The following is a 25,070-nucleotide window of genomic DNA, read 5'->3' as shown; positions in this document are numbered from 1 at the left end:
AACAATGAACAGCCTCAGAAAGAATAGCACACTTGGGTAGACAGCAGAGAACAGACGAGGTGCCAGCAGATGGCACTCAAGAATGTGAGCAAGCACTCCTGAGCAAGCAGAGAAGCTGCAATACTGCTGCTTGTGTGGAGCACTGTCAAGTGCTCGCATGCAGGCTGTACACGCCCAGTATGCCCCTAGACTGAACTCATGAAGAGTAATTAGTAGGACTTTCAGTGTTTCACATCTTTAATCGGGAATACAAATCCTGTCTTCAGCTTAGGAAATCTGCACGGGAGTGAACAAAGTACTCTATTGAAAAAGCTTCTTTCTGGGTTTAGATTAAAACTGGGTTTTGCTACATTATGGATAAGCTGAGCCATTGCTTCTAATTTTATTTTATTTTTATTTTTGCCAAGTTCTAGAAGTTTTATTGCCTCCTCCTTAAGTCCTGGCAGTTGAGTTTAGGAAATGAAACTTGGATGGTTGATGTGTTAGCTCTTTTTATAGGACAGCTTTCCTCTCTAGCATGCTGCTCTTTACCAAGATCACTGCAGAAGGTTATTTCTACTGGTCTTAGGAAATAAGTTAATGTCCTCCTATCATTTGATTTTAATTAACATCACTAAAGAGATTCTGTCTGCTACAATTTTACTGCTGGAGTCTAGGAAATGTTTGGAAAGAAACATCAGGCTCTGTCTGTTTATGGCTGTCTGTCACCGACCTTAAATCACCTCAGATCTACCAGCTAACCTTCCAACTTTCGAGAGGTCATGACTTCAGTTGATGTGGAAGATAAAGTTGCATCTTAGAAGGGTGACATTAACTAAGGAAAGGAGTCTTATTACTCTAATTGATGAAGTTAGCCCCTCAATTTGCTGACAAGAATTTTCTTCTGTGATTTATACCTGGACCCTAGGGAATTTGAAGGGTTTTCTTCCCTCTTTTTACATTGTGACTTAGTTGTATAGCCAGCATACTTACACTCTGGTTTACAAAGTGCCTGAGTCATACTTTTGCTTGTGTTTCTTTGGTCTAATATGGGCAGGTGAAAAAGAAGTTTGTCAATGCCAAAAGCTTTTTCCAGAACTCTCCCTGTAAGGCTTACAGACTGAATATTAAACTCTGGGCTGATGTCCAGCATGCTGAATCCACAGAGGTTTCATAAGTTAAATAAAAGAATCAAAAAAGGTTTCTACAGTTTCAAGTCTATCCATAGCATCGTGGGACTGAGTATGGTACGGATCTGAAGCTCTTGAAAGGGTCAAATGCAATTTCCCCAATAAATATAGCTGTACAGCGGTTAAAAACTTTGCACTTAAATTGTATCTGCTGGTATGCAAGCTTGGTATGCAAGTTAACATGACAATATTTTTCTTTTGGTCTGAAATATGGTTTAAATCGGTAATACCATTTCAAAATATTTTCGTGGTTTATATTCTGGTGGTTTTCATTTATTTGTTTATTTATTTTTGTTGTTGTTTAATAGCTCTTGAAAATAGGGCTTAATTAGAAAGCTGACATTTTTTACTGATCCGTTCCTCTCTGAAAAGGCAAAGAAATGAGCCACACATGCACACACAGGCAGCAGTTCTGGCTTCCAGCCCACTCTCAGATTAGCCTGCAGAAAAATTTATTGCCAGTTTCCAGAGAGGTCATCTGCCATTCACAAATGTTTTAATTATTTCAGTTAAATTACCACAACTCCAGTTGCCATATATTTGTGGATAGCTTTTCCTCCAAATTGTGCAGTCACCCCAGTTGAGGGAAGAGCTGGTTAAAAAGTGGGACTGAACTGACTAAAAGAAAATAAAAATACTTAGTTGAAAATTACACGTGTTTACACCTAGGCTATTATGTAAGATAGTGGCCTGGAAGCACGCGCAGAGATTCAATTCTGAATCCATCTGCCTGTTAATGTTCTGACTTCGAGCAAGTCCTGCTTTCCTGAGTTTTCTTTTCCCCATCAGTTTTGGCTGGTAGTTCTAGTTAAGCCAAAGAGATTAACTAGGGTTCTTCTCTAAACATTGGTTAGTGCAGTAGATCTGATGGCATTATGGTCCTTGCTACGCGCCTAAGCAGCCAAGGATCAAGTTAGGAATACTAAAACCCAGGAGTAGATCCTCCTCAAAGCCCTACTAAGGAAAATAAAGACCAGGTGGTTGGTGGTAATCAACATGCCTTCACCAAGGGTAAATCATGCCTGACAAAGTTGGTGGCCTTTTATGACGAAGTTACAGCCTCAGTGGATAAAATAAGAGCAACTGATGTCATCTACCTGGACTTGTGCAAAGTGTTTGACCCTGTCCCACATGACATCCTGGTTGCCAAATTGGAGAAAAAAGGATTTGATGGATGGATAAGGAATTGACTGGATGGTCACACTCAGAGAGTTGCAGTCAATAGCTCAGTGTCCATGTGGAGTCCAGTGACAAGTGGCAATCCTCAGGGATTGGTGTCAGGACTGGTGTTATTTAACACAGGTAGGAGACACAGACAGTGGGACTGAATGCACCCTCAGCAAGTTTGCAGATGACACCAAGCTGAGTGGTCCAGTTGGCATGCCAGGGGAAGGGATGTGATCCAGAGGGATCTGGACAGGCTTGAGATGCAGGCCCATGCCAACCTCATGAAGTTCAACAAAGCCAATTGCAAGGTCTTGCATCTATGCTAAGGGAATCCCAATTGATTGCACAGAGACAGACTGGGTGGAGAATAGCTTGAAAGCAGACCTGAGGAAAAGGATTTAGGAGTGTTGGCTGATGAAAGACTCATGAGCAGGCAACGTGTGCTTGCAGCCCAGAAGGCCAATTGTATCCCAGGTTGCATCAAAAGAAGTGTGACCAGCAGGCTGAGGGGGATGATTCTGACCCTCTACTCTGCTCAATTGAGACCCTACCTGGAGTACTACATCCAGTTCTACTGTTGCCAACACAATAAAGACATGGAAGACATGGAGTTGTTGGGGCAGGTCAAGAGGATGGCCATGAAGATGATCAGAGACCTGGAGCACTTCCCCTGTGAGGACAGGCTGAGAGAGCTAGGGCTCTTCAGCCTGAAGAAGAGAAGGCTTCGAGGACACCATATAGCAGCCTTTCAGTACCCGAAGGGGGCCTACAAGAGAGCTGGGGAGGGACTTTTTATAAGGGCAAGTAGTAACAGGAGGAGGGGAAATCTACCCTCTAGAAGAAGGTAGATTTAGACTAGGCATTAGGAAGAAATTCTTTACTGCGAGTCTAATGGGATACTGGAACAGGTTGCCCAGTGATGCTGTGGATGCCCCCTCCCTGGAAGCATTCAAGGCCAGGCTGGATGGGGCTGTGAGTAACCTGGGCTAGAGGGAGGTGTGCCTGCCTATAGCAGGGGGTTGGAACTACATGATCTTATAGGCCCATTCCAACCCAGACCATTCTATGAAACATATATTTATATTGTGACAATATAAACAAAGCTTTAGGGGAATCAAGTGGAGAACGTATCTATATAAAAACTCAGAATCATCTAACTTAGGGTTTGGAGATAAGTACTACAGGACTGCCATGGAATCTGGAAAAAAGACCAGATAAAAGAGGGGATGGAGTGAGATACAACCAGCACAGCTGGAGACACTAACTGGGCCAACTGAAAAGCGTGAAAAATGAAACGGAATCAATAGAAAGCAAACAGAGCAGGCTAGATGAAATGGGGGAAATAGAAAGCAAGCAAAGAGGAACAGAAGGGTGCCCATTTCTCAGCACATGCAGCAACCATTACTAAAGGAATTCAGCACAATCTTGCTGAAAATGAGTGAAAGGTTCTGGAAGTATGCTGCAGAAGTAGAAATGTGCCATAAGTTGTATGCTAAAGGAAAAATGGCCTGCAAGCTAACTGTATGCATTTTCCCAAATTGCATAGTCCTATGCATACTCAGTGATCACTTGTAGACTGTGGATTGACCTTTAAGCTATTAGCCAAAATTGCACAGCAGGGAAATGGTATCTTGATTGGAACTTGCAGTGGAGAAGAGGGGTACAACATTTGATTAAGAAGCTGGCTTGCACTGGTCTAAACTTGAAGTAAGCTTGTTGTTTCCCAAGATAGAAGAAAAAGTCCAAGTCTCTGGGGATGTTTGCTTGTGGCAGTTTTGTGCTTGTTTTTGTTTTACTTCTCCTCAGATCACAGTTAAAATGCCTTCGCAACAAGGAAGTTTTGATTCCGATCTTACAAGGCATTTCATGCCAGGATGACTTCACAGACTTCAGTTAAATTACTTCCAAATATGCTACTGTAAATGACTCAGAATTAGACCCAGAACACACATGACTTCACATTTCTTCAGGCACCTCAACGATACGTGATTTTATAAGTGACATGGGCACATGCAAAAGTTGGAGCATTGGTGGAGATCAGTTCTAAACAATTGTTGTGGTGAAGGAAGTTTATAAACAGTTGAGGTTCCTTCCACCTGTACATTCTCCCCTCTCTGAGTGCTAAAACATTGCCTGACTATATTAAAGCATACATAATTCAATGCTTATTTTCATACAATTAAAGTGGCTATCACAAATGGCCATTCATACAATCGTCAAAGCAAGAAAATTGCAAATGTGCACAATAGAACAAAACCATTTGATAGAATTCAGTCTTAATGAGATAGCCAAGTCTCACAGTATTCCTTCTCGCCTGTAGGGTACAAGTGCAAGTGAGAGGTCTTGGCAGGCAGCTTCTAAAGAGAGGCAAAAGCAGCATACTGAGCTCACTGCTGCAGTCAGTCTTGGCAGATGCTATTTCATTGCCATACTTGGGATTTCTCACTGGGACGAGGTTCCAGCTGCTCCCTCAAGCTGAATAAGGAAGTGTGAGTGAACACAGTCTTACATTACACTTCTCATTTGAGAGTATTTGAAATCTAATCCTAGACAATGACAGGACAAGACAAAACTGTGACAAAATAATATGATGTAAGTTTTCATTTTGAACCTTTGCTATCTCTTACTGTCCGAAATTATTTTTTTGAAAGTAACTCTTCACAGCCATCTGTGGAAAATCTATAAATCTATAAATATCAAAGCAAGTTTCTTTCAGTGCTGAAAGTGTTTTCCAGCCAAGCTGAACAGATTATATTTGGAGTTAAACAGATACTGCTGAAACCTATGGTTGAGGAAAACTTAAAGTAAATCAAGACTGTGGTGTCTTTACATTAAATACATTCCTAAATTGCAGTTTCATTACTTCCCACATTACCTTCTTCAATTTTCATTTCCATATTAAAGGACAGCAAATGTGCTCTTGCTCAGGTAACTAGGCACTAATGATCAATATTAATTCATCTATTTCTAACATTCCATTTAATAGACTTCATTTTTAATATATCCTTTAATCTGGTAATTATTTTATTCATTCTGAAGGTTCATCTGGTATTGATTTGACAGGGTTTAATCTTGGCATTTGTTTTTGCATGCAGTTAATCCCTTTAATGGGTATTTTTATGAGAGTTTGAAGAAACATGTTCAGCTACATATTTCCATACAAAATTACTGTCATAGGAAATCTGCTGGTTGTATCAATGTGAAGGGCAAAGAAGTAATCAGACCACAAATATCTCTGCTGGCTGCATTGTTTGAATTTAGGGTTCTTTAGCTATGGGAATGGGAATCCTGCTACTTAGAACAGCTCCAGTTATCTACCCTTAGGCTTGATGAGTTTGTATTTTAAAGAACAGGGGACAGCATCTGGCAAACTTAGCTGGCATATATACACATGTACTCATAGGCAAGCCCAACTCTATCCATATTAGCAAGTATGCAGAAGTAGCAAATTTACAGGGCAAACCTTTTGGTACGAAACAACACAGTTTGTCCTATATCCACTTCAGGACATTTTATTTCAGACTCCCTCTAGTCCTCTGTGGACTGCATGTCTGTTGATGGTCTGGCCATAGCTTCTGTTTCAGCTAAAAGGTACCTAATCGAGTCCCTGTGCCCCAAGACCACCCAGCAACACAAACAAAAGCACAGCAGTGAGGTTAAAAAGTTCACAACAAAGCTACAGTGCTGATTTAAAATGCTAATGAAGTTGCATGCTTTGCCCTTGTGGCAGTGCATAATTTAAATGGGTGATGCAGTGCAGTACCATTCTTCTTATAACTGCTTAGAGAAACCTTCAGTACCATTAGTTGCCAATGATATCTTATCTAACCCAGTAATTTTTCTTAAGTACATGCACCCTGATTTTTCCCTTGTGTTTAACTGCCATTTCAGGTTTATTGCTTCCTAGGGTATCTGTAAATCATGCTTAGATTTCTTGTGGCACCTGAAGCTTATAATACCACACCATAAATGTATTATGCTGCCCATTGTATTTACAGCTGAGAAAATGTTTCCTTTCCAGCATTTTTTTTTATGAACAGTCTCTATGCCGTTAATGAACTTGGTCAATTTTCACTGGCCTGTAAATTACAAGGGAAAATAAAATATGCTAAGCTGAAGCTAAGTTACTGAGACGTACTTCACTGATTTACTAGGGAATAAACAAAGGACAGATCTTGCCTTTTATAGATGTGAGCTTCTCTGTGCCAGAGTTGTATAATCTGCCTTTGCCAAAGTTTCACTGCACACAACACTGTTTACAGGCCTTTAGAATCACAACCTCTGTTAAATTCCATTAAAAAAAATAAAAAACAACTTACGTTTAGATACATCACCAGAAGAGATTTTCCATCATGGGTAGGCTGTCACAAAGGAATCAACAGCAAAATAATATATTGCTGATGAATGAAGGTGCTCTGCCTCCTCCCAGTATTTGTAGGTAGATATTTCTGATTTAACGTAGCAAATACAGCTCCGTAAACGTCAAGGACATTGGGATCAGTTCTGATGCCCAGTGCTGGCCTGAATATTTAGAAAAGAATAATGAAATCCCAGATCCTAAAACGGTCTGAATGCTGCAATAATAGGGATCCGTAGCACTCAGGAGTGCAAGGAGATGGCCATCCAAAGGTCTGAAAGCTCAGGGCACCACAAATTCAACAGTGCTCCTAATGAGCATCCTAGTGCTGCGTACTCAGGAACACTTCAGAGATTAGGATCCCTGGTGTAAGACACAACCTCATAAACCTCATTTTTGTTATTATAGTAAACCCTGTGAATATTTTTATAAAGTGAAAAAATAATTGATTCAATCACTTTTTGGCTAAATACACTCTTCAAAGACCCAGCTGTACATTGTCACTTGGAATTAATTTTCTCTATGTTCCATTTGGCAAATTCTTCTCCCTCTTATCGCCACTCTGCATCAGTTGCAGATAGAACTGAGGTTGTGGTTTAAATTCAACCATCCAAGCTTCCCATGCGCAATACCAGCACAGCCAAAACCTTCAGCTGGCAGAGTTTTTCAAAACTTACAGATAATTTTGAGGCAATCCGAGTAGCCCTATTGTCAAATGCCTCTTTCCCAGCTTCCCAGATAGTCGTTTTAGGCTACCACTAGCTGCCTAAGATTACTTACTCTTGACAGATCAAGAGGCAAGTGACAGTAAGCTTGGTCTGCCAGATAACAAGATGATGATGCACATTTTGGAGTGCCATGGGAATGAGCTGAAGGACAGAGCTTTAACCAAAACCCCAAGCCTGGAGCTATTTTAGAGCTGCCTCCAGCAGCAGACCTGGCAACAGCCTCTGACATATGTCTTATTGGTGCAAAGCTTATCCTACTGTGCACTGTACCCAAAAAATTATGTTTATAACTTTCACTGTTAGATTTCTGCTCTTGCACAGCTTGACTGTTAGCTGCATAAGTATTAATAAGAGACAGTCTTTGGGTGTACATTACTTCAACAATGAAAAAAAATTATAGATTTATAGTACTTCAAAATATTCCTGAATCTGTCCGAGCTACACTTTCAAGATATACAGTAAAAATCCTGGCCCCAGTGCTAGTGAAGATGAAAACTGAGCTTTTAGTGCTTATTTAAGTTTTTATTCACATCAGTTACATGATGTAATCCAACCTTGTGCTTATTGGCTACAGGTATTTTACCCACAGAGAAGTGGGTAAAAGAAGAAGTGGGCTCAACAACCATTGTTTCACTAGAGTTTAAGGTTTTTGGATTCTCATCCAGAATAGAAGTCAAACATTAAAGGAACTTGTGCAGCCATGAAGAGTGGTGCAGAATGGATGACTAAAGTAGCTTCAAGCTCTGTCTGGCCAACGGACATGAAAAAGGAACAAAGGTATTTTTGCACATTATTGCAGGGCAGCACTGTGTTGCTGAGCTCACTGTTAATATTTACATGCCCTGAGATTAGAGATCCATACTTAGCAGGAATAGCCACTGACTTTTGACATTGGAAATTCAGCTTCAAGTCCCTGCAGTGTTGAAATCAGTCAGGAATTTAAAGCAACGTCTTCCACATCTGAACCAAATGCTGTCCTAAACGCAGTGCAATTGACTACATCATTTAATTGCAACTTTGTGGTGTCAGGGAACTCAAAATAGTCACTGCAGAGAAAGATTCCCAGCACAGCAGATGATTGTTTGGCCAGTGGCCCTGCACTTTTCCTCTGAACCCTGCTGATGACATGGGAGCTTGAACTGATTTCACTCTTATATTGTCCAAAATTTGTTCTACATTTTCTTTTTCTCTTCCAAGAGCAATGGCATAAAAACTAGCATGACCCATGTTAAATTGATTTTAAATAAATCATTTCAGTTTACACTGGTTGAGTATCTGGCCAAAAATCCATCCCCAGAACAGCCTTTATTACTGTATGAGGTATGAGGAGATGGTATGAGGAGTTGGGGAGAGGAAGAAAAAACATCTATCCACTTGCATTCAAAACCAGACATACCCAACTTATATACATTCCCAAATCATCACTTCTTGGGAGGTAGGGGGGAAATGACATTTTCTTTGCTTTGGATTCTCAGTCATTTTGTTGGAAAACTAAAAACAAAACAAACACACAGGGAATCAGGTATATCATGGCATGTTTGTCCTAAGCCACCTAGAGGCTCCAGTCCTGGCAGCAGGCAGGTATACTTGTACAGAGGAAACATGCAGACAATCAGTAGCCTTTAATATTTACATCTAGCAGATGATGTAGCTGTTGTCCCAGTAACACATGTAAAACACTTGACACCAGTGAGTGCCAGACAACGTGTTACTGAGCTGTGGATGATAAGCATATCTCCAACAGCAATAACTGTTGTAACTTAAGCACATTCCCTGACCCATTAACATCTTAACTGCACTTGCATTGAAGGACATACGGAATTTGACAAGGGATTAGACTAGATAACTTGGCCTTATTTTTATCATGATCCTACCAGTGTTGTATCTTGCTTCTATAAAGATATTCTTAACAGCATTCCTGGTAGGAAACAAGCTTCTGCCTGTTACTGTTGCTTCCAGGTTAAGTTTTAAATCTTGACATGTAGAATTAGGGACTTCTGCAAAGCTCTCCAGGAACCAAGATAGTGTAAGATCTACCAAACAGGTTAACATCATCTCCTGACACCATCACTAGTATGGCACAGAAGTCTAGCCTTTGTCACTGCAATGGACTCTGAAAGAAGCCAGGGAGTGTCCCAGCTGACAGCAAAAATCATTACTGCTTTGCTTCTGAATACTCCAGTGCTGTATGAGTGCATTTGTATGTACACTTAAAGAGACAGAATGAAGGGAATTGGCCTGGGAGGCCTATTACAGCTCTGATCAGTTTGTTTATGGTACTGTAATGTTAGTTGAGAAGAACGAATCTCTACTCTGGGTGAGCTAAAATATACAGCTCCTTTCCTTACCATGGGAAGCTGTTAAAAACCTTGGGATGAACAGTCTTGGGGAATACTTGACAGGTTGTAGGTTATTTTTTAGTTAAAAATAATACTTGGTGCTCTTTCAATGCCTTTGATTCCAACACACTTCACATGTGTTCTGCTGTGCATACTTGGTGAATTTCTAATGTTAGCACTTGAAGAGCCTTGTGCAGAGCAGCACACCTGTCACTGAGGGGAGAAAAAGAGCTGAGAATTAAGAGCACAGTTATTCTGGACTTTTACCAGAATACAGAAAACAGCAGTCAGCTTCTTAGTGACAAGACATGGAAAAAGCAAAAAAAGTAACACAAAGCTTTTCATGCAAGGACTGAATTTTCTTTGCGTGCCACATCTATTACCAGGACTCATTCAGAATTTATAGCTGTATTTTCAGAAGTGCTACAGCACAATACCTGCAGGCCAAGATACAGTGCATCTTTCACTCAGAGGGACCACTCCTTTCTTTCTTCAAATGAAGAAGAATCTCCAAGCCTTAGATAATGACATAACATATCTAACCATTTACCCTTCAAAGCCTACAGACATGGCTGTGCTTCTTGGCAGAAGACTGCATCCTGGAACATCTATATCAGGTTTTAGATATCTTTATCTACCTATCTAAATAATGAGACAGTCTTAAAACTGCCTATTTCACTGAAGTCTCATTGTGAGACTTCCCTGGTGTCCAGCTTTGTTTTCTGTTAGACTTTAGGAGCAAAGAAGTACATTTATATACACTAGCCACTTACTTTTCTCCACACCATTTCCATTACTCACTCTTTTCAGCATAAAGAGCTTTAAGACTACTGTAGTTACATTCTGAATTTTCCTTTCTTTACTAAGCACTTCAAGTCCACAACACAACGTTCTATTTTGTAGCATAAAGTTTCCTTAAAACCACAAAATGTGACATACTGCTTACTCCATGCTTTTCCCTCAAACAAGCTGCTCTTGCTGTATGACTCCTTTTCCTAACACACTCAATTTCTTTAGGAAGAAAGTCAAAACACCTTGATCAATTATGGAAGAAAATAACACAGACAGTTTAGCTGCAAAATCTCAGACTTGGATCATTTAGAGATTAATATGCACTACTAGGAGTAGCCCCTAAGATCTTATGTATGCAAGCAAACATGATACAAGTTCAAAACTGAAAACTGAGAGAACATATTACTTAGGTGGGGGAGAAATACACAGGGACTGACTTAAGTTGTACTGAAAGTCATTTTTCTGTTTCATTTTTAAATCAGTCAGCATTTCTTAAAAGCTGCTTGACAGCCTTGAAGATGGAAAGCAGATCTCTCTAATGCATGTCGAGCAGCAACCCAGGAATGCTAGCATATTCGTAAGCCTTCTCTGCAGCTAGAGAAGGACGGTGAAGAGAAGTGGCCAAATATGGTATTGCTTCAACATCTCAATGCGCCCTGCGAGCTGCATATGCCTGAGCAGCACAGCAGTAGGTTCACCTCATCAACAAAAAAGAAAAAAGAAAAAAAAAGATTTTAACAGAGAACCTTTACAATTGCAGCTCCTCCCTCTGCATTTTTACCACACAAATAACCAGCAGTTGCACTTGACCCTGTCTCCTCCCTCCTTTAAAGAAAACTAAGATAGTGGCTTGGATGGATGCAGTGTGATAGCTAGAGGTGCCCTCAGCACTGAAGGAAATGAGCCCCTGCCCAAAAGTCAGCACGCTGGCACACGCAAAGGAGAAAGTCTGCACAGCTCTGCTTTTGGAAGGCTTTCACAGGTTGTACAGAGCTATCTAGTGCTACAAGATGACAATTGCTGGTTTTCAAGTTAGCAGCTGGACAGCATTCGTAATGGTCAGTCTTTCAACATGGACATGACAGATAATTTAGAATAAGGACAGAAATGTGTGAGACTGATCATTCATATAATGCAGAAAAGGGTAAACAATATCAATTTTGTGTACAAAATGAATCTCTGCCCTTCTTATCAATGATCTGTACCTCAAAGAAGGCACAAAAAAGAAGCTGTGACAAGTAGAAAAACACAGACAATATTAGCTTCCTCATCTGTACAGCTGGATTTCTCACAGCAACATCATCTGGAGATACTCAAATTCTAAATGGGAGATTGGACACCAGATGTGGTCATATGAAAAAACAAGCTGCTTCTGAGGAAGGCCTTCTCATCTCTTTGCCATAGTTAATGCTGTAGGTTACCACAGCTGAGAAACTCCCCTTGTTTGCTTCCTTCTCACGATGAGCGCAGTTGATTGTGAGCTGAACAGCAGAAATAAGAAAAATGGTATAATTTAAATTTGGGGGAGGGGAGAAGGGAAGAAAGAAGAAACTATTTGTTGCTTCATTTTCTGGGTCTCACAAGAAGGGGACAGGAGTGGAATGATGCTGAACAGCTTGGATAAGCACTATGCTGAACTATTCCAAGGTATGTTAACAGAAGGCAAAGTTCATTGGTTGATCTGCTTCACCCAGAATATCTTAAGGGGATGTAAATGAAGAGGAAGCAACGTAAGTTATTCCATTTCTCAAATGATTATATAATTTGTTTGTTTGTTTTAAGAGCAGTTCAGAAGTGAGGCCAAATTTTCCCTCTGCCCTAAGCGTATCATTAATGTCTTACCTTAATGTCACACTCTACTGAGAAAAACGAGTGCCACTGTCTATACTCAGTAAGAAAAGAGAGAAAATTGCCAAGAACCATTCCGCTCAATGGTAAAAGAAATTCAGCTCTCAGGCTTGCAGACTAAGTTGTTAATAGAAGTTTTGCACAACGATGTAGTCATTTCTGCTTAGCATTAGTGATAACAAGTAGTGGGGCACGTTTGGCATATTAAGGCAGATGTATAAATTCCACCGAGTTCCTTATTCTTTTGTTCCCCAGAATTAGCTGAATTCTTCCCACTTTCCATGATTTAAGAGCTCTAGCAGATGTTTTAGATTTCTTCTAATCATAGCTAAGCACTACTTACATTTTTTTTTAAAAAAACAACATGCAGTATATAATTTTGTGTTAAGTTACAGCTTTCCACGGCCTGTGCTGCCCTGTGCTTTTTGTTCTCATGTTACCTATTATAAAAATGGTTCTTTTAGCCAAAAATTACTCCACAAGTATTTTCAGGATCTGTTCATTTTGCCTGTCTATAGAATTCATCTCCCCAGTAGTACAGGGGCACTCTGTGGAACTGTGATCACTGGTCTATTTGCAGTTTTACACTTGTCCTGAAATAAAACTGACAGATCAATATTGCTTGCAGAAGAAGTGAACAGTAGTTGTGCTTGTAGAATCAAGTGAAGTAGCAGAAGCAGTGGCTCCTGTAGCTGCTAGAACCAGCTCGCACTGTGAGTCAGGAATAGGAAAAGTCAGAAACACTCCATGAAAGAAAAGGAATACTCATGCTGCTCCACTGCATACCTTTACAGCAGGACAGCACAAACAGCACCTGCAGCTGTGAGTTAGCTGTGCATCTACCTCTGCTCTTCATACCTCTGATGAAGTCCCTAACTACGTGTTCTGCCATAATCTAAACCCTGCTTGTAAGTCTACAGGTTTCAGACCACCTTCTTGCTGCCCACAGAGCAGTGCTAACAAATTAAATCAGCTCTGAGAGGAGGCAGGGAACCCAGAGCAGCATTAACAAATCCAATGAAGTGCATGAGGCTGAGTTGGACTGGGAGAAAAATCTTCCAGGAACCTACCATATGAAGAAGTTTCCCTACTTCCCCTTCCCCCCAGTCTCACAGCTTCTTTCAAGTAAAGCCAAGTTCAGTGGTTTCAAACACCAGAAACACTGCTTAGGATTCATAGAGCTTACATTTGCTTTTCTCTTATTCTCAGCCCAGAGGCAAATAACAAATAGGAAATGAAACAGGCAATCTTCACCCAATGAATTGACCACTGAAACAATGACTTCCTCAGTAGTTTACCTCCCTCCTGTGGGCAAAGAGAGAGTGTGAACAGATCAACACGGGCAGGAAACGTGTTCAAAACACTCCCACAGTGAGCGAATGCAAAAGACAACAGAAGTGGGTCATTCTCTCAGGCATACAAGAACTGTCAGCACTAGTAGGCATGGCTGAGATAGGCTCTGCTGAAGTGCTCAGGGCGAGCCTCCAAGTTCACAGCCAAATCATCACCAGGGTTAAGTGCAGAGAGAGCCTGAGTAAAACAGGTTTGAATTACTATAGTAAAAGCACTTCTCAAGATTCAGCTAATTGGTATTTATCTGCTACTGCATTTGCCCAGCTGGTGGGAATCCCAGTATTCCATGGTCAAACAATGCATTCTACAATTTAGTGAACAAAAACACTGAATTGTTCTTTATGGTCTGGTAAACAATCCAGAGAAAACAGATACTGCCCTTCCCTTGGACGAAAGGAGTTACACGCAGCACATACAGAGAATTTACAGCATTTTTCAGTGGAAGAGGCAGTCCTGCTCTCCATGACAGTACAGCCATAGCTGCACTCCAGGGTACAGTTGACACGTAGAGGGGTTGGCTGCATATGAAAAGTCTGCCCGACATATTCGGGAAGCAAATAGGATCAAGAGCCAAAAAAAAGCACAGCACATGCGCGCAGAAACGCGGAAGCGGCGAATGCGCGTTCCGACCGCTCTGCACAGCAAGTCCGCCAATCTCTATCGTGCTTAGTCCTCCGAACGGTACTGCGCATGCGCGCAAATAAAACACTCCCACTGCTGCGGTGCACAAAGGTGCCAGCCAGCAGCCCGTTTTTAGACCATCAACTCAACGACATTTCCCGCCTCCCCGTTTAGGATTCCGCGGCTTTTTTTCTCCGATTATGTGCTCGATCGCGATTCCGATCCGGGAAGCGGCCATTTTCGTTCCGTTCCACCCCTATGCACGCCGCCGTCACCCGATTGGCTCGGCTCCGCACGTGACCGCCAGGAGCTCGCCCCGGCCGCGCGCACGCGCACTACCGCGGCTGTGCTCAGTGCTGCCGCCAAGTGGGGAGAAGTCAGTACTGCAGGCACTGCCCAGACAAAAAACCAAACCTCGAGATGATTCTTCTGCATATAGCACAGGCTCATGTGATATGTGAAGAAAGTTACTAAGCTACGAGCAACGCAGACTCTCCCTTAGCTCTTTCTCTCCATGGATCTTAGAAGCAGATTTTCTAAAAGATTTTCTGTAGAGCTGTGTGCTTCTGAAAACTCTGAAGAGCTCTCTGCTTGTAGCCGTCACCTTTTTCCAGACCTCGTTAAATGTTATTCTGGGCACTCGTCTACACCCTTGAGAAATTCCTTGCTGAGCAGCCAGTGACCCAATAACCTTCATTTTCGTGGTATGAGGCAATGGCCAGTTCATGCTCAGGAAGTACAGTGGGCTGAGCAGAATGTGAAATGAGCCGCTGAAATTCCCATGTCAGCATTTTATTTCATTCCATCGAGGGTATGATTTCAAAGAGTAGAACAGTCCTTTAAGTTCTCTCTTTTATGAGGTCAGGCTAAATGCTTCCCTTTTATATATGAAGAGAGGGTAGTCTTTGCCAGAGTCCACACTGAGTTTGCTCTTGTTTTGATTTATGTTTTGGTTGAGAGCTCTGTGTAGCAGGAAATGCAACTTTCAACAATAGTTCAGGCTTTATTAGAAAGTGCCCCCTTGAAGAAAAACAGCAGACTCAGAAGCAATGAAGCAGAGCAGCAGCATAAAGGCACTCAGTTGCAACCACTCAAGTAATCTTCCTTTCTATCTAGTCCTCAGCTTCAAGACTCCATGCTTGACTTTGGGAATGAATAACAAACGAAAGAAAGTCCAGGAGAGTAGGCCAGGCTGTGAGAAGAAGGGTAAAGACTTCAACACGAGCCTAACTTGAGGAAGTGAAGGGCAGCTTATAAAATTCAGGACTGCATGAGAAGACTCCTACAAGATATTCTACATAATAGTTTGCATCTTCTTGGTTTAACCAACTAGACAAGAAAAAACTCCCTGCACAGTCTGCAGGGACCTCCAGGAAAGCATTGAAAAGTGCATTAAAACTGGTAGATTGGATGAAAGAATCTGAAAACTTTCAGTGTTGGGTAGTAATTGCAAAGAGATAAACCGAATGCACTAACACAAGTGCGTGTAGTTTGGCTTGAATGCAGGCACAAGCAGGGTTTTGAAATCCATGCTGCTTTTAAGATTACGGCAGTCAGCAGAAGTGGCTTGAACACTAACTTCAGCTACATAGGGCACAGTTGTATCTGATCTTACAGAACAGAATGTTTCCCATGATATATGCATGAGAAGCATATCACCATGAAATACCATCCCAGCAGATAGAGAAAGCACAGCATTATGCTGGAACACTGTTCTCCAAGGGCTCAGTTAAGCTTTCACAGCCCACAGTCATTGGGAAATTGTTTAATTTCAGGCTGATTATCCTGTGAAGCTAGCAGTGGCCTACCATCACACATTTCAGTGTCATCTGTAAGAGACAGAAGCAGAAGGGCCCCGTGACTGTCTAAACCTGCTCCTCAGTTGTGATGTCAAAATAAGGTTGATTGCAACTCTTCTCTAGCTGTATTTAAAGACAAGTCCAGTGCTTCCTTGCTCTGATGGCCATGAAATATCTTTGTATGTAACCTCATTCAGGACCAGTACATAACAATTCTTCTTATGCCAACTGTTCTGAATTTAAACAGCTGCCTGTCTCCCAGCTCTGTACTTAACTTCTTGTTGTTTTCATGCAACTGTTTCATACCCTCTCTCAGACTCTTTAGCAAAACATCGCCACTTCGCTCCCATGACACTTTTCTCTCCTTTCAGTTTCAGAATTTACACCCTTAGAAATGCTGTGGTTTGCCAGCTCAAGACTTCTGATCACAAGGATTTCTGCAGGAAAAATAATAAAAAATCATCAGTGTATTCAGCACTACCACCTAGAATTGGTTCTAGGGGCACTAGCTTTGTTACAGAGCTCACTGGGGCTTTGTGGAAGCAGTTGCTGGGCTGAAGAGCTGCCAACAGAATTTTGAGAGATGTCTTTTTCTTTGAAAACCCAAATGAAATGACAGAAACACTCACTGCTGATGGAAGAGGTTGCACTTGAATCTGGACAAGTACTGCTGAATCACTAGAATTTTCCAGGGACCATGTACCCTTGTGGAAACAAACCTTCAGCAGGATGCAAGATTACTCCTCAAGAGCAGACTGTATGTGTTCTTAGTCCAGAAGGGGAACAACATCAGGGAATTCGATGCCAAGAAGTGGGAAAATAAAGAAAAAAAGCCAGACATTTTGTGGATGTCTGTGTTATTAGATGGACCAGCCAGGGATGAGTTATTTGTCTTTGAGCTATACAGCTGTTAAAGTTCCAAGAAATGAGGTCATAGCTTTCAACGTGCTCTGGTTATAGCATGTGTTTCTGTTTGAACTCTGAAGGTGGCCTTGCTTCTCAGAAATTCCCAAAGTCTCAAAGGCCACCATCTACTTGTCTGCAAGATCAGAAAGGACCAAAGCAACATACCTTATTTTAAACATAGTCCTGTAATCCAGCAGGTGAGTCTTACTTTCATTACCAACAGCATCACTGCAGTCTGACTTACCCCTTTCAACACTTAGGGAAACTTGTTCCCAGAGCATGGCCATCCCAGCATCACAGAACACCAGTACTCAGTAGACAGTGGCTTTTGCTGAATGGATTCTGCAGTTAATTCTTACTAGCAGGGAATAACTACAGGTAATACAGTCCTTGCTTGGAAACAGAAATCTGAAACAAACCTCAAATACTTCGTGCTTGCTTTCTCAATTTATGTATTTTTAGAGCTCCTCTAGGAATCTGAAAGTAGCACAGCATTTCCTGACCCTGAGATTTATAATTTACAATAGGAGTGTATCTCCTGTAGTAGAAAATACTGGGACAGTTATAGATGTTAGTTAAGCATAGATGAGCAGAATATGTAAGCTGAATATGTGTGGTAGTAGGACAGTTGGATAGTATGGTATGTGGCATAGTACTATAGGATGCAGCCCTAGTGGGAGTGAGCATAGATGAAGGCAATAGCATATAAGTGAGGGCCTCGGGCAATAAAAGATGAACTCTTTCATCACACCATATTGGTGCAGGCTTGCTTACCTTTGGGTCGGGGACGCACCGTCACTACAGAGTTCTCAGATAGTGACAACAATCTCCGCTAACCTTTATCATTTCCTTTTTGCAGCAGTATCTTTCATAATGTCTATAAAAAGGTCAGAAGTTGTTATCTAATGCTTTGCACCTTGCTCTTGCTCAGTGAGGCTTTTTTTTCTCCACCACAGGAGTTAGACATTTCTGTGGAGTGATGTTTGGTGTCCAGCCACACTTCCAGACATTCACAAATCTGCATATCTTCGCTGGCACCTTGATTCCACTGCAGTGTGACTCACCTGACCTGCAGAGGTCTCTGCAAAACCCAGTGCCAGCCCCAAACTTGTGCCAGCTTTACTGCCCCTATGCCTCCAAATCATAGGCAACTTCCTATTCTATAACCAGCATCCCTCCCTCCACTCAGAAGGCAATTAATACATTAATAGCTATCCTACATGTTAAGCATGGAAAAAGAAGTGTGAAACAATGGAATACAAGTGAACACCTCCTGTCTTTATCCACATATGTATTGAATTTACTCATAAATCCACTTGGGGACCAAAGAGCGAACTCTGCCACTAGCAAATAGTTTCATAAAAGGACCACAAGCTGAAAATTATCTTTTTAGTGCCTGTTACCCTTAAGAAAGGGAAGAAGATCTGAATAGGCTCTGACCTCTTCAGGTATGAGTACACTAGCAGCCTATATTATCTTACAAATCATTTAGTCTAGGAGGTGCTCAGCATATTTACAGTTTCTCTAGTGGAATAGGGAAGTCCTCAAGAGGAAGTTTTGCATCTAGCCTCCTTTTGGATAACAAGATCTTGGACAAACCAAAATGTGACTGATCTGGTCATGTAATAAGGAGCTACTCACATGACTTTGAAGAGATCAGCGACGACTCTAGAACAGTCAGGCTTACCAGAAAATTCTCTCTGTGGCTTGAATTGATGGTCACGGGATCTGGAAGTATCACAGGCATCACAGCAGTGGTTTGGCAAGAGAATTACCCTAAAATAGCCTTATGACCAAATGATAGAGAATGGCAGTGGGACTTATAAGCCAAACACAATGGAATGACTTTGAAGATGTTCTTCTGTGGTCTTCTGTTTGAACTTGTCTATTTTATTTCCCCACAATTTTGGTATCTGAAATGATGATCTCAGTAACACACAGTTCTGGGTCAGGAGAGATCAGCAATACATAAAAGAGATCAGCAACATGTTCATACCAAAGTTCTCATTCGTTTTCATTTCCTGAGGCAAAAAGAAACATGCTTAAAGTTATGCTGGCTCACAAACATTTAACTGAAATCACTACTGATTTCATGAAGCAAAATTTCTGGCTTGTCTTAAAAAATATATCCAATTTGTTTCCTGCTGTTCTTCTGTCTTAGGTCATAACACAGACATTCCTACAATGTCTGCACTGCTTAAATTCACATAATTTCAAATCTATTCATGCAAACATTCACTGATCATACCTGAAGGGTCAAATTTTGTTCCTATAATGTAGTTTCATAAATGTAGGGACTGAGTGTCATGTCACTAACAGCAGCTGATAAATACAGTGGAGGATTTGCTCTCAACTCAGAAGGCATATTGTTCCTGATTCTGGTAAGAAACCTCCAAGAGCCCTAGTTTCTCCCCACACAGACACAGCTGCGACTAAAGCTCCACGTACTGAAACATGCTAACTTTCAAGGCACAAAAGGCAACCATGAGTAGATGAAAACAGGCAAAACCAATTACAAAATAAAAACAACAACAACAAAAAACAACCAATATAAAAATCCACAAACAAACAAAAAAAGAAATAAACATTTATCTGAAATCTCCAATGATTTTATGGGACACAAGTTCAGTTTAGGTTTGAAGAATACACTCATTTTGTTTCCTATTAAGCCTCTGTCTTAGGTCATAACCCAAAGATTCCCACAGTGACTGGATTGCTTCAATTCTAAATTTCAAGTCCATTAGTCATTAAACTGCTAGTAATGAACTCCCCCCTCTCTCCCCCCAATAAAAGATATAGAAATGTCACAAGTATAAGCATGTAACTTGTGCTTGAGCTACCAGATGTCTCACACCAACTTTACAATGCATGCCATGATTTTTTTTTCTTTTTGTTTTTTAAATATAGCCAATAATTTTAATAGAAAAAAGAGAACTAGATACAGTCCTTAGATTGGATCTAGAGCAATTGTGCTAGCATGTTAGAAATATAGTGCAATTTCAATTTCATGCTATTAAAAAATGCAAACAAAGAATGGATATTTAGAAGAGACAAGATTCTCATACTTATACAGCCAAAGGCAAAAAGTAACTGTAGACAGACAGGAGTCCTTACTGTGGTGTGGTTAATGCCTAATTCTCACATGGATGACTAAAGTTATCTGTAAGTAAACTTCAAAACTGGTTCTGTTGCTAGAAGTGTCACAGTAGAAGGCTTCAGTGCCTCAGGACTTTCATCAAATTTTGCAGGCAGCTTTTGTAAAGCAGGAGGCTGATTTAAACAGCCTGCAAGAGCTTTGTCCAAATTACTACAGCTGTCACTTCTCTTGTAGAAAATGACAGAAAAATAAAGCATTAAGTAAAAGCTGGAAAAGAACTGAAAACCAGTGCCTTAACAGAAGTGGCTGCATGAAGCAAAGCCAAAGCACTGCGCACAGATTCTTGCAGATTAATTTCAGCTCTGGAAGACAGGATGTTTGTATAAAGCATTGGCAGTGAAAGACAGAGTTGTTCTTGGCACCAATCACAATCACTGTTTAAATCCCTCTGCTGTATAGTTACAGGAAAAGAATGTGTCTGATTTCGGTGGAGCTATCATAGTACCAAAGATTTAATATAAAAAATAATACTTAGAAACCAAATGGTATATAAATAGGGTTAATATTTACCCTTTCCTTGACAAGGCTTCTGCTGGTCTACCTTGTTCCTGACTCACAGTAAGTAACTAAACTAGTTACTTCATTCAGTCCAACCTGCTCAGTGGACTTGAACAAGCTGTCTCCTGCAACGTAATTTCACTTTTATGTAAAATACAGGAAAATTTGCTCTTATCAAAACAAGAGCATCTCATCTGCAGTGCTTTTCAGTCCACAACTGTATTAATACTTGAAAACCACAACAGTAATATTGGGATAGATACAACTGAAAAGACAGTTCTGACTAGCAGTATATAGTAAAGCTTAAAGGTTCTGCATAGTGTAAGTATCTGAAACACCATCATTTGGGAAATCCCATAAGGATGGGCTTAAATCACATTTAACTGAAGTTAAAAATAACTATATAGAAGGAAGAATATGAAGGAGTTTCTTCTTTTTAAATAACGTAAATACATGTTATAACATTTCTTGAACTGGAACTTAAACACCTTTTCTGTTTCACAAACAAAGCATATAGAAGTAAAATCTGACAGCACGTTTGCAATAAAATGCAATTAATTTGCTGTCAAACTGGAAAAGTTACACCATGGTGCAAACATTTATGGGATACCCACTGCCCCAGAATCTGACCAATCTTTCAAGCAGGTGAACAATATGTTTACTTACGTTCAAGTAATCATTTTAATCAATAACTTAAAAATATGAAATGCAGATTCAACTGAAAGATCATCAACTATAATGCTGGAACAAACAGCTGCACTGATCTTTAAGCTCAATTAACTGCACCTAACAAACAGGCACAGAAAATGTACTGTATTCAATGAAGCATGCTACTTGCAATCATTTCAAAACAAAAGGATTATACAAACAGCTTAGAAAGTATTGAACAATAATCTGTGCAGGACTGCAGATAACAACTAACATTATGAAGTCCTGCACTTTAAATGCAAGAACTGTATTAAGAAAAAAATATATTTATTTTTTAATGTTTACTACCTTTATGTAGCATCTCTTCTAAACCTCAAAGCACTTCAGAGACTGCTAAATCAACATTTAACTCTGGACCATGAAGGAATTTTCATCTTCAAGAGTTCTGAACTTCTGAGCTCCAAGTTCTACCTGACATTTTGAATAAAGAGATTCTGACTTCATAGGAATATAAATTACAGGTAACATGACAAAAGAAAACCTCTGCAAGTGGGATAAACTCTTGCAGTGGACATTTTGGGACACTGAGAAATCACCATCCCCTCCTATCCATTTTTTAAATATGTAAATATACTTAAAGAAAATTGCAGGTAAAGAATTACAATGTCTGTGATATAAGCCTTATGTTATCCAAAATAGCAGAGGCTAAAACCCACATATTATTACCTTAAAAATAATGAAAAAAAAAAAAAACATGGTTTAGTCTTACTGTCTTCAGATGTTACTGTACAAGCACAAAGAATTAACTTCCCTACAGTTTCTGAATACACAGTGCCTCTGTATCTGCCATTTCATTACTGAGCTAATCAACCCTGAAAAAAGAGCATCTTCAGTCTTCTTTCCATCGTGGAGACCACAGGGAAGAAAGTCACCGTATCATCAGCAACAAAATACACACATCTGGTGATGGATCCAACTGATGAGCACACGCAATACAAAAAATATCACACTGAGTGTCAAAACCAGCCACTCTGCCAAACAGCAGTATCGGACTATCAGAAATGAAACTGATAAGAAATCTGGAGTAGATTTCATGTAGCAGATGAAGTAATATGTATATATGTACACACAGAACACTGTGTGACATGGAAATATGTGACATGGAAAGATGCTGAAGAAAATGGAAACAATAACCAAGAAACATGGCAACAAAACCAACATTAGAAACCCTTGAATAACTGGTGTTTGCCTTCTATATACACGTGTACTTAACATGCTTTAAGGATATTGAAGGGTTACTGACATAAAGCAAGCATTCATATTTTCAACTATACAGCAGACTTCAGATGGGAATTCTGCCTTTTCCCCACACTGCAGATAGATACTGCTGCCTTATTTCAATTGAATAGAAAAACAATCCTTTGCATGACAATAAATGAAATATAAGTCACAAATACTTTCATACAGAACCAAAACAGCAACAGAAGAGGAATTCCTTTAAGGGCTTATTGTTGGCATAGACAAAAATGCAATAAATTATTTATACATTTTTGTTGGTGTTGACAAAAATACAATGTATGATTTATTTTTTGAGTCCAGATAAGAGTTACACACGTGCAGCAACGTGACTGTGAACTCCTCTGTACCTTGTTGGGTGTAAAACTTTAATGGAAAAAGATGATGTTAAAATGAGAGTTCACTACTTCTAGATATTCTGGCATATACTTACCACAATGTCTTGAGCAGGAGCTTCTTCTGCTGCAACAAAGTGCACTAATTTGAGATAAAATAGAAGTCTCTACTGATTTATTATATTTTAAAAAGTCAAAACGTGACAAAACGTCAAGTACCTGTAGCTCAATAAATGACAAATAATTATCTTTGTATAAAACAAATTCATGCTGTCAGATATGAACCTGTTACGTGTTTATCATTTCACAGTTCAAGACATGGTTGCTTCTGCCTGCTCCCTGACCTTATTCTGTTATTAAGTTTCTCTGGTGCTGAAACACTGTGGCCCAGGAACTCCTCTACAGTATCAGCTTTGTGCAGCAGTTCCTCAACACACACAGCTTAGCACCGCCTTTACCATGCCTTCTGGAGACCACTTTATAGCTCACATAAGGCTGAAAACAGCTATTGCACTAAGTCCAACAGTTCTCATCTGATACCTGGCAGCTGAGTTAGACCATGCTCTGACAATACTGAAACTACCAGATACTGAAGAAATGAATGCTGTTGTGCCTCAGTACCAGGTCTTCCTGCATGTTGCTGAACAAAAATGGCATGAGTTTGGAGGAGCATCCATCCCCATGACCACCCTGATGAGAGTAGGGATGTGGTCTTTTGGTCTGAAATATCCCTGCGTGGCTCTGCCCTGTGCAGCATGCACTTAGTGATGTTTGCCTAAGGATCTCTGTAGCATTCTCCACTCAGTGATCCTCTGGGCCCAAGGACAGAGTTCACATGTAAAAGAAAACATAGCTCACGAGCCAGATGCAGCCTGTGCATCAAAGGCAATTAATCAGACTTCCCTGCAGATACTTAAGTTGATCAAAATAGCCATCTGCAACAGACTAACATCTCAAATGACCATCCAGCTTCTGCACTTGGCATCAACCTTTGTGCCACAGAAACACGTCGTTCCATAATCAGGAACAACTACAGCATGTTTAACTTACACTGCTGTGAGTGCTGAAAAATAGGTTACAGGAGTCACGTCAACTAATCTGTCAGTTACTATGCAGTTACAAAATGACAAAACATTTACAGTATAAACCACAAAAGTATTTAAAGCTGTAGGTTTAGAAGACATTAGGGGAGGTAAGGTTAGTGATGGCACGTGCCATTCTTCTGGTGTGAGCATATTAACAGTTTGGTCCAATTAAGAGTGCAAATGTGCTTACAAGCTAAATATATTTTGAGTGAGAAACTTCTAAAACATTTATCCATTCCCTCATTAGGAATTAAGTAATGAAGATACAGAAAGTCAAAGGGGAAGGCATAGATGAAACAAGAGTCTAGCCATCAATTTTTGTTCTAAATCTTTTCTTACTTTGAAGCTTCTGATGCAGAAATGAAAAGCTTATACATGATAAAACGTTCCATCCAAATTATTTTCTGGACACTTGGGGAAAACAACACTAGACTAGTTGTACACAAACAACTTTGAGGCATTTTGCTTTTAATTTGCATACAATTTCTTTAAGTGAAATCCACATGAAGAAGGGTGAGATACAACAGAGCCCATTTACCATTTCACAAGTTAACAGCACAAAGTAAACATCTGCCTTCCTTATTAATCAACCTCCATCCCTTACCCCAATTTGTCACTTCCTGCTGCAAGTTTCTGTGCCAAACAAACGCACGGACTAGTTCCAAACTCCACAGATGCGCACATCTGGACTTCAGTGGTACTGCAAATTATAACAGCAAGTATAAATTGAAAAAGAAAGCTTTTAGATAAGCTTATATTCTCTGAAAGTTTCCCAGATCAAGACCCAAAGTTCACAGTTAAAAAAAACAAAAACAACAAAACACTTAGAGTTGTTCAAGTTCAGTCACTTAAGATGACTGTGTTTCCTCTGTGGAGCACATAACTAAGGAGAAAAAAGAATAATACTTCCTGTCAGATAAGAGGGATTATTAAATCTGAAACTGAGAGGCCTCAAAATAACTGAGCTGAAAT

This window comes from Cyrtonyx montezumae, unplaced genomic scaffold (genome assembly GCF_038088225.1).
Source record: "Cyrtonyx montezumae isolate F1298 unplaced genomic scaffold, pur_monq_1.0 scaffold_17, whole genome shotgun sequence".
Classification (NCBI taxonomy): Eukaryota; Metazoa; Chordata; class Aves; order Galliformes; family Odontophoridae; genus Cyrtonyx; species Cyrtonyx montezumae.
Note: the sequence above shows the minus strand (reverse complement) of the source record.